The sequence below is a fragment of the Miscanthus floridulus genome, chromosome 4 (genome assembly GCF_019320115.1).
Source record: "Miscanthus floridulus cultivar M001 chromosome 4, ASM1932011v1, whole genome shotgun sequence".
NCBI lineage: Eukaryota > Viridiplantae > Streptophyta > Magnoliopsida > Poales > Poaceae > Miscanthus > Miscanthus floridulus.
This window is the reverse complement of record NC_089583.1, coordinates 104,025,132-104,036,553: the sequence shown is the minus strand read 5'-3', so window position 1 is coordinate 104,036,553 and position 11,422 is coordinate 104,025,132. Positions and strand designations below refer to the sequence as shown.

Sequence of the window (11,422 nt, the reverse complement as noted above, 5' to 3'; positions counted from 1 at the left end):
TACTTTTCAGTCATGGAATAATATTTTTCTCTCACCATATTTCAACATAAGCATCATCATAAACCAAATTTCAGCATCGGTGAACAGGGTGCGTGTCATCAGATGAAAAAGGTTTGGACTGTTTCCGTACGCGACATCGGCCCTAGGTAGCGTCGGAATTGAAATGGCTCCCTAGACAAGTTGTTGGACCACTCGGGGATGCTTTCTTTCTACCGTTACCAACGCCCTGTTCGTTTAGGCTTGTTTGGCTGATAAAACATGACTAAAAGTACTATTGGCTGCTCAAGAGTCAAGGCGACACTGAAGAGTCAAGCCGAAGAGGGGTATGTACGCCGGTGGCGAGGCTTGTCGCTGCTGCCTGCGAGCTGCAAACCGCTAGTATGCCCTAGTACTCGCAGGATGTACCAGTACAAGTACGATCCAACAAGCGACGACGTTGTCTGACGGTACCAGTCGCAGGAAGCACTGCACAGCTGCAGCGTTTGGACAAGCTGCCAAGGTCAGGCAATCAACCCCCGACTACTCATGGGCTGCGGTGAGTTCATTCGTCCGCGTCACCACGACACCACCTGTTATTGCTGCTGCTGCCTCACTTGTTTTGGCCAGTCTCCTGTACCGGTGACGTCAGTTCGGCCTACCGGACGCAACCGCCAGACTACTTTTTAGAGTGCATCGGCAGCTCTCGCAGTCTCACCAGAAGTGAGAGCGAACGATTCGGTGATCGTCGTTACCCGCCCTGCAAAGTGCAAAGGCGTTCAGACGGGGATGATGGTCCAGCCACTGCCGCTTCCCACACTGCTACAATTCCCCTACCCACCTGCCGGCCGATGAGATACGGGGGCGGGGGCCCGCCTGCAACAACTGAACACGTCGAGCATCAGGTAGCCAGGTGCTCACTGCTGAGCGAAACACCAGTAGTCCAGTACGCCACCCACCCCACCGGCCACCGCACCTCATGCGGCACCAGCACGCCCACACCACACTGCAGTCTGCAGAGAGAGACACAGGCCAATAACACCATGCTCATTCCCAAACGGGTAAAATGGACTACTCGTCTACTCCAACAGAAGCCTCGCTAGTCGGCTACTCGCTATCATTGTTACACTGCAAAGTATCAAATCCAAAAGGCACGGCAACAGTCGATCTACTCACCGCCGACCCCGTCCTGGCGATTGATGGCGGCGTCAGGGTTCCAACTTCCAAAAGTCGGCGCTCCCCTACTCATGTTCATATCTGTCAGCATTTAGATCTGGAAAAGAAACTTGAGGTCCTCCTCTGTAAGCCCTTGTTTAGTTCCACCTCAATATTCTAAAAAGTGCTACAGTATCTGTCACATCGAATGTTTGCGGCTCATGCATGGAGCATTAAATGTAGACGAAAAAAACTAATTGCACAGTTTGGTGGAAAATTACGAGACGAACGTTTTGAACCTAATTAATCCATGTTTAAACACTATTTGCCAAATAAAAACGAACGTGCTACAGTAGCCCCAACTTCCAACTTCCTGGAACTAAACACAGCCTAAGCTTCGACATGGCATCCGGCGAGTCGCCCACGGTGCTGCAGCAGAGAGAGAGAGAGAGAGGACATGGCAGCATCAGCATTCACAGGATAATTTGCCCTGTTCGCTTGGCTGATAAGCCATGACTGAAAGTATTGTTGATTGATTTATTGTGAGAGAAAAATACTGTTTGTTGGTTGAAAAAGTACGGCTTATAGTAACACTCAAATATTAGTAGTACGCGTTACTGGATTAGAGGTCCAGCTGTTACCCTTCAAACACCAGATGCTTCTTCTCTTGCAGTTGCAGTATGCGCTCTTCAACCGTGTCCTTTATCACAAACCTAGTGCTCCTGCCCAACCACAACAGGAAGGTAGTTAGAAAGGGTGTTGCACCAGTGAAAACATGTCCAATGATTCCACTAATCAGAATTGTGAGCTCTACTCAACTTGATTGGCTTGAACTGTCCGATTCGGTGGATACGATCCTGCGCTTGACTCTCGACTGCTGGATTCCACCAAGGGTCCATCAGGAACACCTATAATCCAGCAAGGCATAAATCCACTATCAGAAATATAAACTCTGTTTCCCCTGTAGAGTGTACTGCAAGTTTAAGAAATTATTGCTGTGTAAAAGTAAGTTGGCAAAGAAAGAAGATTGGCTAAGCTCACACGAGATGCTACAGTAAGATTCAGAGCGACTCCGCCAGCTTTCAGGCTCATCAGGAAGATCCTGCAGTCTGGATCATGGGTGAAGGTGTCTATGGCTCTCCCTTTTTCAGTAATGTTCATGGCTCCATTCAGCTGGACACACTTGATGCCAGACTGCCAAATCATCGTAAATTAGTTGAACTCTCAACAGACAAGGACGCATTGAGAAAAAGAAACTATTAATGCTTACCTTCTCTAGTGAAAACTGAATCAAATCCAAGAATGATGTAAACTGGCTGAAGACAATCCCTTTGGCAGAACCATCGTGATCAGTCATGTTTCTTATCTCCTCTCTCTGCAAAATAAGGAGAAAGGATCAGGGATAAGTAAACCGATCACAGCCACTATTGGTGTAATACTCATAAGTTGATGCACTACAGAACAGCTGCATTTTACTGGTGTGGTGAGCCATGAGGCAACAAATAGGCACCTTGTGGTTTACTGCTAGTAGATCCAAGGGAGACTAAGTCTCAAAAGTTCCATGGCATTAGGACAAAATGTAACATATAGGCTTCCAGGTCCGAAGTGAGTTTGAGGTTGTATATGTAGCCATAATGTGCTGTATAGACTAAACTCCCAAGAAACATAAATATACAACTGATACATGTTGTGGGACTAGTCCCTTCATTGATATACTTGTGCTTGTGCAATCTTCATTAGGTTTGCTGGGTTCCATATAGAACATGTAGACAAATATTCAAATAGCTCCAGCTTTCACTATGCCTAAATATAACTGTATTTGGTTTTGTTCATTGAATCTGTGCATAAAAACATGGCACCATAATACAATTAGGCACAAAGAAGTACAATAAGATACTATAGCAACAGTCTGGCTTACCAAGGCATCAATTTTTGTACTAGTCTTAAAATCTACAAGGCTTGGTAGTCTGCTCAATATTCCTGAGCATTTGCGACCCTTGACACTTTGAGTTACTTTTCCAGCTGAATTTTGTGCTGTTAAGTCCACGGTGAGAGGTATTGAACAGGACGGACATGAAACATTCCCCAAAGCTGCAGAGTAGTCTATCAAACAAGTCTTGCAGAATGCATGATCACAAGAGGTAACCTTGGCCAAAAATAAAATAGAATCAATCAGCGAAAGATTGAGCCACCTTGTGATCAGTGGAAAACAAGAATAAACATCATGAAGGCTTTACTAATTATTCTCAATTATTTTTGGAGGCGCAAATTACTAACCACAACATCTTCAGCCAAACTATACCACATTGGCTTTCCATGGTGTCATTTCCTTCATTCTTCATTCCTTCAGGATGTTCTGCTGTCTTAGAATATGCTACAAGATAAGGATGATCAACAGCCTACAGTTTTGTCAGGACAAGCAAACTATTACATTCCCAAACAAAATTAGTTGCAGGTGTATTCTATATGAGTATGAACAAATGGATACCCCTGTCCCCCCCTCTACATTAACGTGGCAGATGGACATAGGGCATTCTGTGCCTACGGAGATTTGTGCATCCATAAAAAGATGTTATATAGCTCACCTGTCTCAACCTTGTGAGAAGATCGAAGATATGAGCATAGTTATTCATCAGTGTTCCAGCATCTACATATCTGAAGATAAAAAGGCGCAAAGGTAAAAATCTCTGAGTACTGCACGGAAAAGCAAGTGGAGGAAAAGAACAGCTTAACAAATGCCATCTGCTGAAGACACACAAAAAAAAAATGCTCCACTTCAAATGGAAAAAACATAAATTAACAAGAATTTTCTATAGTACTTGCTTCTGCTAGGACATAAACACAATTCTGGTGAATGATGATGTTGCCATGGGTTATGAAAATGTGGGAAGAGGTCACTGGGACATTAGTTGTTTGCAACGATGGAACACTGATACCAACTGCCGGAACATAGTAGCTAGAAAAGTTGGTTCATTGCTCAGATCAAATTGAATATCTAATTTTTGGAGGAGCATCGTCACTACACCACAGAAATCTGCTGACTAGTCTGTAACTCCATATGCAAAAGTAGGAAAAGAGAACTTACGCATCAAATTGTGTGACACTTTACAAAGCTTCATAGAATTCCATTTCATTTTTATCAAAACAGTCCCGCCTCAGTGTCACCTATCATGTAAAAATTAACTGCTTGAAAATGTATGCAAATGAGGGGAAAAAAAGGTATTGCAATACTGTGTTTGCACCCTTCATGTTACACACATGAAGACGTGAGTAATTGCACACTCACAATCTTTGGTGGAAGAGCAAGATCTGCCGCTCGGCCTTTTTTTGTGCGCCTTAACACTATGCCTTTCAGAACTTTTTCCTTCAGAAGAGTCATGGCTCTTTTGCCTTCAAGAGTTGTTGACCCGTACTGTATTGGCGTTGATATGTACTATCAAATAATGGCTTTCTGTCAGCATACTGTCACGACAAATAAAAAGCGTGCAAAACTGTAGTGACATAATCAGACCCTGTACCCCACCTTATTCCACCAGCAAAAGTGCCTAACAGATGAGTGACCACAGTCGCATTGTTTCTTCATACTGCAGGAGAATGGAGGTACACTGGTCAGGTCCTCAATCTACAACAACAACAACAACAAAGCCTTTAAGTCCCAAACAAGTTGGGGTAGACTAGAGTTGAAACCCAGCAGAAGCAATCAAGCTATCTTCCAAGCACTCCAATCTAAGGCTAAGTCTTTGGGTATATTCCATCCTTTCAAGTCTCCTTTTATCGCCTCTACCCAAGTCAACTTCGGTCTTCCTCTGTCTCTCTTCACGTTACTATCCTGGCCTAGGATTCCACTACGCACCGGTGCCTCTGGAGGTCTCCGTTGGACATGTCCAAACCATCTCAACCGGTGTTGGACAAGCTTCTCTTCAATTGGTGCTACCCCTAATCTATCACGTATATCATCGTTCCGAACTCGATCCCTTCTTGTATGACCGCAAATCCAACGCAACATACGCATTTCCGCAACACTTATCTGTTGAACATATCGTCTTTTCGTAGGCCAACATTCTGCACCATACAACATAGCAGGTCTAATCGTCGTCCTATAAAACTTGCCTTTTAGCTTCTGTGGTACCATTTTATCACATAGGACACCAGATGCTTGTCGCCACTTCATCCACCCTGCTTTGATTCTATGGCTAACATCTTCATCAATATCCCCGTCTCTCTGTAGCATTGATCCTAAATATCGAAAGGTATCCTTCCTAGGCACTACTTGACCTTCCAAACTAATATCTTCCTCCTCCCGAATAGTAGTGCTGAAGTCACATCTCATATACTCAGTTTTAGTTCTACTGAGTCTAAAATCTTTGGACTCCAAAGTCTCCCGCCATAACTTCAGTTTCTGATTCACTCCTGTTCGGCTTTCATCAACTAGCACTACATCGTCCACGAAAAGCATACACCAAGAGATGTCTCCTTGTATGTCCCTTGTGACCTCATCCATTACTAAGTCAAACAAATAAGGGCTCAAAGCTAACCCTTGATGTAGTCCTATCCTAATCGGGAAGTCATCTGTGTCTCCATCACTTGTTCGAACTCTAGTCACAACATTGTTGTACATGTCCTTAATGAGCCCGACGTACTTCGTTGGGACTTTATGTTTGTCCAAAGCCCACCACATAACATTCCTTGGTATTTTATCATAAGCCTTCTCCAAGTCAATAAAAACCATGTGTAGGTCCTTCTTCTTCTCCCTATACCGCTCCATAACTTGTCTTATTAAGAAAATGGCTTCCATGGTTGACCTTCCGGGCATGAAACCAAATTGGTTCATAGAGACCCGCGTTATTGCTCTTAAGCGATGCTCGATAACTCTCTCCCATAGCTTCATAGTATGACTCATCAACTTAATTCCCCGGTAATTAGTACAACTTTGAATATCCCCTTTATTCTTGTAGATCGGTACCAATATACTTCTCCTCCACTCATCAGGCATTTTGTTCGATCGAAAAATATGGTTGAACAAAACGCGGGTCAGGTCCTCAATCTAAAGGAACAAATAAAGATCTGATGGAACGGTGCGAGCTCATAGCCTATGTGATATAGGGCGTGTTCGCTGGTCTGGTCCATCCAGACCAGCCGGCTGATCCCCCTCAGCAAATACTATTCATTAACCAGCCAGTTTCAGCCAAGTTTTAGACCAGCGAACGAGGCCATAATTGCAAGGGAATAACATTTGTTTTGTGCTTTCTTCCTAAACTATTTGATTATTGTAACTTGTATATTACTGCCAAATCATGTTTACTTAAGCTGAAAACTATACTTGTCTTTTTCAAAGGTAATGGGTGTTAGCTTCACCAGAAAAAGCTTCAGTAAGGCATTGCACACCTACCTGGTATCTGTATCTCACAGCTACAGTCCTTGCAGAAATAGTTTGAGTAGGGCCTTGTTTAGATCACCTCCAAATTCCAAGTTTTTTCACTCTCTCCATCACATCAATTTTTAGCCGCTTGCATGGAGCATTAAATGTAGGTAAAAAAAATAACTAATTGCACAGTTTAGTTGGAAATCACGAAATGAATCTTTTGAGCTTAGTTGGTCCACGATTAGACAATATTTACCAAATAAGATGAAAGTACTACTATTCATCGGGTTGCACTTTTTTGCAATCTAAACATGGCCTAGGGGAAGATTTGCAAGAACCGAATCTGAGAAAGCAGCATGTAAGGCCTTGCTTAGATTGAAGATTTTTTCAACCCGATGAATAGTAGCACTTTCGTCTTATTTGGTAAATATTGTCCAATCGTGGACCAACTAAGCTCAAAAGATTCATCTCGTGATTTCCAACTAAACTGTGCAATTAGTTATTTTTTTTTACCTACATTTAATGCTCCATGCATGCGTCCAAAAATTGATGTGATGGAGAGAGAGTGAAAAAACTTGGAATTTTGGAGTGATCTAAACAAGGCCTAAGAATTCATAATCTAGAAGGAATTATATTTGTTTATTCAGGTATCAGTTACAGACAAGCGAGTAAAGTTCTCCAACACGGTTCTGCAAAGGTAGACACTCAGAGCCCACTTGTATTCTGACTCCAATTCAAAAACAGCCCGTGCAGTATTACATCGTCTATCTTTTATGGAGTGAGCCTGCACAAAAAAGAAAGAAAGAAAGAGTAAGTCATTAAGCATTAGGATCTTGAGATGTCCAATTGTTAAGTCCAGAATATCGATGCACACATCCAAAAACATCACTATATTACGCGTTGCTGGAGTTAGCACAGTATGTTTCCCACGTATAACTATTTGTGTTATTAATTGTTAAAAGTTCCTCAGATCATATCCATATTAAACAAAAACATGAGTACATGGCCTTCCGCTTCTAAATATTCACTTCCACTAGAATTAACCAATTATCTCCATAAACTACTAAACCATACCAAAGGAAAACATAATGCTTGAAAAAATATGAATGGTTAGACCTGACACCAGTCTATGGATAACATCCCTTGCATGGTTACGTATGACACAAGACTACTGGTCTACATCTCAGTATTGACAGATGTTGGCATAACAAGGATATTCAATAACACCAGATGTACTACACAAAATGCAGTTGCATAACTGTCTGCTAAATTTTCTTCATCTGCACTATCTACATGGTGCAGCAAGCCAGCAACATTCGTATGCAAATGCTGAACATGGCCTGGCCTGGCAAGGCCAGCGCAGGAGAGCCAGATTGGCTCGCCCAAGCAAATAAAATCTAAACATGCCTACTTCTCCAACTTGCCGGCGAGGCTAGGCAAGATGCTAGAAAGGGATCCAAGCACGCCCTACAATATGCTTGCAATGATCGCGTTGAACAATAACTCCTTAGTGTATTGCCTAAGCAGCAGAAACCCCTAATAATACAAATAATAAGTTGAAGATAGCTTGTGAATACAGTGGAGATGGCATTTTCTGACCTGATCTATGATATCAAATTTTCGTGGAGACTACCATTGTGTTTTCCCTAGAAGTATAAAGCCAGCTTAAAATTCTATAGCTGGATGGGTAACTGATATTAAATCAACAACCCTTATTGCAGTGAATAAATCAAAGAAACACTTGAAAACAATTGTTCCAGAATTCTGTTTCTTTATTTGATCCTTTCATGAGTAGTTTTCTAATTGCAATGATAAATTTTATCACTTAGAAACATCAAAATGCAGCATGAAAGGCACATAAATCACCTCATCCAGGATAATACGCTCCCACCGCACAGAATGCAGAGCAGATTGGCCCCTCGACTGGCTGCCCGATTCATCAGCCAATTCTTGAAAATCCATACTCGCCTCATCACCCTTCTTATTAACCCTTCTCTTCCCCCTCACCTTTCCCTTGCTGCTGTCCCACTTCTTGCTCTGCTGCTTAGCCTGAGCTTCCGTGCGTATAGCATTAGGCCCACAGTGATACTTCAAGTGCACCTTCATCTTGTTGGGGTAAAACAATTTATTGCAGTATTGGCACCGAATCTTGAGTGGCATGATGTACTTCCGGTAGTCCACCTCGATGGTGGAGTAGGTGGTGATAACAAAGTCATAGCTGTTGAAATCGAACTTCTGAGCACCACGTTTGGCACCGTGGTAGATGAGCACACGCACGCTGCCACTAGCAGTGTGGCGCTCCATCTCCTCGGTCCACTGGATGACGGCCACCACCGGGCAGACAACCAGCGTGCACCCGACCTTCGGGCGGCCCACCGAGGAGTTGGACGAGGAGGACGCGGAGTGGTGGTCCGGGGGGTGGAGTCGGCGCGCAGTAAGGACGAGCGAGATAGCCTGGATGGTCTTCCCCATCCCCATCTCGTCGGCGAGGATGCCGCCCCGCGAGATGGACGCCTCCTGCGCGCGCGCCCACGCGAGCCACTCCTTCTGGAAGCGCAGCAGCGAGAGCACCACCTCCGGGGCCCGGTCCGCCGTCGGCACGGCCGCCGGAGCGGCTTCCGTGGACTCGCCATCCCCGTCCCCGTCGGCCGCTTCAAGCTCGTCGAGCCAACTGTCGTTGGTCACTTCCCACTCTTCCCACGGCAGGGGCGGCGCGTCGTCCCTCGCCTTCTTGCCCCGCCTCCTTGTCCGCGCCTGATTCTTAATCCGGATCGGCACCGGCGGCACCATCGAGGGCACCGGCGGCGGCGGGGCCGTCTCGGGCACCGCGGGCGCGTCCTCATCGGGCGCGAACCCCTCGTCGCTATCGTCGTCGTCGTCCTCCGCCTCGTCCCCAGAGTCGGCGACGAAGTCGGTGTCGGAGGTGTCGTCAGAGGGGAGGTCGTCATCATCCTCCTCGTTGCGGCGGCGCCGGCGGCCGCTGCTGGATCCTGCAAAGGAGGAGACGAGGGTTAGGGTTCCGGCGGATGAGGTTAGGTTAGCGACGGGGATTTCAGGTTAGGCGGCGATTCACCGGAGGAGGGGTTCCTACCTCGGCGCGGCATGGCGGCGCGAAGGCGGCGGCTATTCACCGAACAGGCTGCTGGTGGGGGGTGGTTAGCGACTGTGAATGGAAGGGTGATTTGGGGTGGGGATTTGTTAGAGTAGTATTAGGAGGTTTCGGGCTTTCGGCCGTGGCCCGTGGGGAAGCGAATTGGCGGGAACTTGCTGGGGAAGGAGCCCGCTTCCGTTTGTTGTCGGCCGGGCCAGCGGGGAAGTGTGCTGCGGAAGGAGGCCCGGTGGGGCGGAGGCGACAGGTGCGGTCTGCGGATGGGCAATGGCCTATGGCAGCGTATACGGTATTAGAGCCGGCCATTCAGGACTTGGGATACACGTTCGTCAGTTTATATGCTGCTAGTCCATCACGCGCGGCAGCAGTCGGTTAGAAATGCAAGAGGTTAATATAGACATTTTATATAGATAATCTCGAACACAAATTTTTTCCTTTTTTCTACCTAGGGCAGTACGTAATTTTTGTACATATTTGACAACACAAATCAGAGATAGCAGTGTTCTGGACCCCTGAGAAGTTAGCAAATTAAGTGCTAACTACGCCTCTGGATGTTTGATCCTTTCATCTTGAGATGTCAAAGGGATGTGTTTTAGTAATCTTTGTCCACGATTGGAAAGGCCGCTGCTAAAAGACATTGAACTCTGCTTGCTGGGTGAATCTGGTGATACATTTGAACATGGTAGATCTATTCAGTCTGTCAACAAAAAGATAAATATATGATGTGTGCATGCGCAAAACAATTTACTATGAGTAAAAATATGCTTCAGTCAATTCAATTAGGAACCTAAAAGGCAACGAGATAGATATGATGCTTAGCAGGAGCGCCTCACATTACTATTTGTATGTGAACAAGAGCACATGGAATTTGAAACACATTTGGTTACTGGAGCATGACTAAGCATTATCATACTGCATCAAGACATGTGTTGTACGCTATTCGCATCGTACAAAGCTTGTTATCTAAATGATGTTGGTCAGCTAAATGTTTGGGAAAATACTTGTTTAGGAAAATAATTTTGTAGATAATGCTTCAAAATCTTTTTTTGGAAATAGCAGTACAATGAGGCAAAGCGTGATTTAACAGATAGAAGGGCAAGTTAGGTAAAGAAAAAAAGTGCATGTCTGCCCGGGGGCCAAGTTAGGTAAAGAAAAAAATGCAAACTAAAAAATTGGATCGAAAAATGGATGTCGTCAAGGGCGGTAGGATGGTATGAACAACATTGTAACCGAATTTTTATAAAAATCACAAATCACAGTCTAGAAGGTCTAAAGACTATAGATGACAATAGGAGGCAACCTAACTGCAGACATGTTGGCACAAATTCCAGGAGTAGCTAAATTCACTCCATAGAACATGCAGCGGTAGGGAGAAGCATGAATCACTAAGTATGCTAATTTCATCAGTAAACAAACTCAGTCGTCGTGTAAGCTAAAGGTGAACCCAGAATAGGCATAGTCAAAACATAGATAAGAAGAGCATAAAAACGGACACTAACCTGAGCTGGCTATAAACGGTTGGAACAAGCCGCCATACCTTTTGCCAAATATTGAAGATCCTGCAAGAGAAAAAAACACACAAGGTAGTTAGCAATAGGAAGCCGTTTGTTAGACGTAGTCTGTTCAGACAACATAAATTATGATTACAAAACAACTAAACTTTTCCAAGCTACTTGACACACTAGCTAGCGAACCGAGGCGGTGACCACGCCCGGAGGTAGAAACCGTGTCATGCACGCTTTTTAAAGTTGCTACAAAAACCAATTTGATGATCCAAAAGTCAAACCAGTTATTCTATCCTCAAGAAGGTACATAGGGCT

General features: G+C 44.7%; 1 pseudogene; it reads right to left on the bottom strand.

The window, feature by feature from the left end:
- Positions 1 to 1,031: 1,031 nt before the first annotated feature.
- LOC136552418 (DNA repair protein RAD16-like) lies at positions 1,032 to 9,957 on the bottom strand (annotated as a pseudogene).
- Positions 9,958 to 11,422: the final 1,465 nt, after the last annotated feature.